Source organism: Mesoplodon bidens (assembly GCF_964165515.1).
Source record: "Mesoplodon bidens genome assembly, chromosome: 3".
In the NCBI taxonomy this organism is placed as follows: domain Eukaryota; kingdom Metazoa; phylum Chordata; class Mammalia; order Artiodactyla; family Ziphiidae; genus Mesoplodon; species Mesoplodon bidens.
This window is the reverse complement of record NC_138178.1, coordinates 88,774,587-88,779,642: the sequence shown is the minus strand read 5'-3', so window position 1 is coordinate 88,779,642 and position 5,056 is coordinate 88,774,587. Positions and strand designations below refer to the sequence as shown.

The window sequence follows — 5,056 nt, the reverse complement described above, 5'->3', positions numbered from 1 at the left end:
AGCTGCTTGGCATGGCCAAAAGAAAAATAAAAGGAATTTAGAGATAATCTTAATAGAAATCCCAACTCTCTCACCTATCAGCTTTGTGACCTTGGTCAATTATATAATTTCTCTAATAAATAGTGTATAAAGGAGATTTGGTAAGAAGTACAAAAACTAAAATACTGCAGTGCATGGCATATTTTAAGCACTTGATGCCTGTTGTTGTTTTGAGGGAGGATTAATGTTGAGAACAGTTAAATATGTTGGAGTATGGGCCTGGCGGAATTTTTCAGGTAAAGGGATTTGAATCTAAAGAAGATGGTATACAGGCTTAGAGATGAAGGAGAAAGAGTCATAAAAATCACAATTTATTAGGTACCTAATATGTTTTGAACACCATAGTGGGCACACATAAGAAGAGAAAGCCAATATAAGAGGAAGTAGGAGAACTTCGGAATAAATATTTAGCTGATTACAGTTCTTACCAATTTCTTTGCAAAACTTTCTGCCTCTTAAAATAAGCTGTGTCACACCTTTAGAAGTAGTTTGCTCATTCATGGCATGGATTAAGAAACTAGTTCTGATAATTGGAGATACCTAGTATGTTTTGTTGAAAGTATGCTATGAAGGAAAAATAATGAGCTTTTTTTGGTCTTCTCCCCTGAGTCCCTATGCATCCTGAAACACACTGGAATGAAGGCAGAGACCACATATGTGCTCACACAGATTTCTCTCTTTGAGAAAGTGAGCCATTAAGGGAAAGTATAACTTTGTATAGCCAGGGCCTAACATATTTTCATTACATAATTGTGGCCAATGAAAGGTTTTTGAATGCATGAATTAATGAACAAGTGCATTAGAGTGAATGAATGAATAAATGAATCTCCAAGTTAAGTCCAGAGTTTTAATGAGGAGGGTTGAAACATATTTATTGAGGACGCTTTGTCATACACATCATTGTCACTCTGCCAGTTCTGAAACGCATAAAATACTACATTACAAAAATGATCGCCGTTAAAGATGGTGAAGTTTTGGTAAAAATGATGTGTGCATTCCTTGCTGGTGACATTATTAATTGATAATCCCTTTAGAAAGTTACATGACCATTTGCAGCAAAAGCCACAAACTTACTCATATCCATTGCCTTCAAAATTCTTCTCTTATGGAAACATTTGAACAGAAACAAAAGCTGACCATAAAAAAAATTTATTGCAATCAATATTAGTAGCAAAAAGTTGGAGACAAACTAAAAGTCCAGCAAAATAATGATTTTATAGATTATGGTACATCAACACAGTTTAATGCTATGAAGCCATTAAAATAATAATTACATAGCAAAATAAGGTATGTTTATGAGATAATATATGTAAAAATAGTGAGTATGAAATTCTATGTATACCATTATTATAACAATGTAAATACAGCATGTGTGTATCGATAATATGCATAAATAAAACTAGTAGTTCTGTCAGGATAATAAGACAATTGGTTTTGCAATTTAAAAACATTTATTCATCTTACATTACCTTTCAATACACTTCTAAAATTTTTATTTTCTTTTGTCATAAACAGAAACTGTAGGGCCTTTTCTTCTGATAATTCAGTGTCTTCATAGGGCTTGAGATTTATTATCATTTGCTCTATACAGAAATGTAGGAATATGTAGATGACTGGGTAAAAGGTATATAACATTGATCTCTGGCTATATACTTCGAAGGTTGTTTTAAAAAATAAATTCCCAGTATACATTCATTTTCTTATATAGTTTGTTTTTCCTGAAAGTCAACTTAAGGTAAAAAGTCAAAGGCTTTTATCTTATAGATATAAATATGCGTGTATCTTTGTTAATCTGAAAGCAGCACATTAAAATGGAAAGGAGCACTTGGCCAACAGTTTGGATCTGTTGGTTTTACAGATGGGGAAACCCTGGGAGGCAGGGAGATGAAGTGATTTGGACAGGGATACAATGCCATTTAATGGCAGAGACAGGATTAAAATGTACAGGTTTTGAGCAAGTTGAGAACTCTTCCACCCACCCCTCAGCCAGAATGCTTTTCCCATCACCCTAAAATGAACTGTCAACTTCCTTCTAGCTTCAGAGCCCATGAAGATTTTTCTCTACCTTCAGTGTCACATCTGTGCTGCATCCCCATGTCTAAAGAGAACAGGATTTTCTATCTCAGCCAGAAATCGCTACTTAGTACACACCTGCACAGAGGTAAATTCTGGAGCTTGGGTAGTCTTGTCTCCATGTGCTCATTGGTTGCATCTCCTCAAAATCAGGAGTTCTGCTTCTCAGCTCTACATCATTAATGTGTTCACCTAGCTATAGCATTCCTATCTGTCTTAATAGCCTTTCTGAGTTCTCCCTCCCCATCATCCACAGGCAGAAATCCTGGTCAAAGCAAGTGGCTCCCACTGGGGTAGCTTTCAAAAAACCACAAAGAACAAATTAGTGTCCCTGATTTGCTTCAGAAACAAACAGCAAAGAAGCCTCTCCAACATGCTTGAAAGAAAACAAACAACTAAGAGAGAGAAAATAAGTTCAAGGGAAAGCCCACTGCTATTCTTAAAGGGAACTCTAAGGAGAAGACTTCAAAAAAGATAAATGGTTGCTGAGGACTGTTTGCCCATTAGCCTGTGGTGGGACACTTAGGCAGTAGTGGAAGGGAGGATGAGTGGGTAAATTCATCTGAGGGTCCTATGAAGCCAGCCTTGAAGGAATTTTAAAAAAATACACTCGTTTTATTTAATGAATGTAGTCAAATGAACCTAGATGATTATATTTAATCTCTAAATTGATATGTAGTTTGTCAAACCAGACATCAGTTAAACATGACTTCCTCCTTTGCACCCATTTGTTCTTGCCCTTCTCATTCCTTCCTTTGTGTTAATATGGTGATTAAGCTGTCTTGCTATATCTCCTATTTACTATGTTGTAGAGAAATTTATGACTCTTTTATTATCAGAGCAATAGGCAATTATTAGTTAGAAGACCCTTCTTAGTCTCTTTGGAAAAACCATTATTTTATTGCCTTTTATCAATAATATTCACCCAGAAACCTAGACAGTAAGTATTAACTGAGCATCTACTATGAATCAGGCACTAGTCTAACCATCATGGAAGGTCCAAATCTGACTAATGTTTTGTCCTTGTCCTCAAGGATTTCATAGTGTGAGAAGGGGATGTGAAGACTTCCTGGGACAGGTGCTGGTTTAGCCAGTCTAGCTACCCTTTGTGTCCTCCCTCCTCTCATGGCTTCTGTGAACCTTGGCAGTATCTTTGATGATTAAGGCAACCAGCCAAGAGAGAAAGGCTCTAAATCAATGGCTCCCAAACATGGGTCCTTGGATCTGAACCTCCAGATGAACCTCTTGTGCTTTTTGAAACTACCTAGTCTAGTATGGATCAGAGTATCTTGGAGAGAAGACTACAGTGTCTGTTTTAACGATGCTCTCTAGGTGATTTTGGTACTTCATCAGGTTTGGAAATCAACAATGGATGAATCCATAATGGACAAGAGGGAGTGAGTGTAGAAATGGATAAGGAAAATAACCATCAGTAGACACTTACAAGGCAATATACGTAATGGTTAAAGACTGTAACCTGTGGGGTCAGACTGCTTGAGTTTAAATTCTGTCTCTGCCACATAGAGCCGTGAGATTTGGGGGCAAGGTTTAAAAACTAGCTGGTCTATAGTTCCCACATTTTTGTAAAGTGAGAAACGTAGTATTACCTACCTCGGAATTATTATAGGGAGTAAATGAGTTAACCTATTTAAAGCAGTTAGAACCATATTAGAGATAAAGAAAACAGTAAGTGTCACTGCTACTACTACTTCTACTACTACTACTACTAGTTGTTGTTCTCCTTCCTATTATTATTATTATCATAAGGAAGTTTATGCTTAGAGTCTTACAAGAATACAGATGAGGGATGATAGGAGTTCACCTCTGTTTAACCCCTCAGATTAAATAAAGTAAAACCCCCTTCCATTCCAAGCTGTCTGCAGCAGTCTTGGGCTCTGTGGACCAGATCTGCATCAAGCCAGGGGCCAAGGTGCTCTACCTCAGGGCTGCCTTCGGTACCACGCTCTCCCATGTCTCTGACATCATAGGCCAACAGGGTCTGGTCTGTGCAGTTGAGTTTTCCCACTGCCCCGGCTGTGACCTCATTAATTTGGCCAAGAAGAGAACCAACATTATTCCTGTCATTGAAGATGCTCAGCACTCACACAAATACCACAAGCTCATTGCAATGGTGGATGTGATCTTTGCCGACATGGCCCAGCCAGACCAGACCCAGATTGTAGCCCTGAATGCCCACACCTTCCTATGTAATGGAGGACACTTTGTGGTTTCCATTAAGCCCAATTGCATTGACTTCACAGCCTCTCCTGAGGCCATATTTGTCTCTGAAGTGAAAAGATGCAACAGGAGACAATGAAGCCCCAGGAGCAGTTGACTTTAGAGCAATATGAAAAAGACCACCCTGTGGTCATAGGTGTGTACAAGCCACACCCCAATGTGAGCTGAAGCCCAGCACCGTCTGGATTGGGATAGATTACATTGCTACTGTTAATGCTACTGTTGCTGATGTTAGACTAGGTGATTTTTAATTTGTGATTCTTTAGAAGCTCTTAAGCTGTTGTTTTCTGTGCTTAGTAGATGGGTAATGTCTAGCCACTGTACTATCCACTACACTATACTGCTATATATTCTACTGTTTTCCACTTATACATTCAAAGTATTAGGAACAATAGAAATTATAAAGCAAAAAAGAAACATTAAACAATTTTTAACTGTCTTTAATTGTTCATTTCTCATCATGGCTGTAATGGACCCAAAGTAATATTAATATTCAATTATATTTGGTTCAATCAATAGGCTTTCTGCTCATCACTGGGCAGAAGTTGGTGTGGGCTGCTACGAAGTACTCTGGCATCAGATTCAGAATACTGGGTTCTCAATCCAGGCCTGCTTCTGACCACCAGAGTGGTCTTGGGCATGTCATGTAATATCTCTGGGGTTACTATTTTCATTTATAGTTGAGATTGGGTTGATCTCTAGGGAT

General features: G+C 38.0%; 1 pseudogene across 1 annotated transcript; it reads left to right on the top strand.

Moving 5' to 3' along the window:
- The first annotated feature begins 252 nt into the window (after nucleotides 1-252).
- LOC308614040 (rRNA 2'-O-methyltransferase fibrillarin-like) lies at nucleotides 253-4,518 on the top strand (annotated as a pseudogene). The gene is made up of 2 exons: nucleotides 253-275; nucleotides 3,964-4,518. The product of its transcript is annotated as an rRNA 2'-O-methyltransferase fibrillarin-like (transcript).
- Nucleotides 4,519-5,056: the final 538 nt, after the last annotated feature.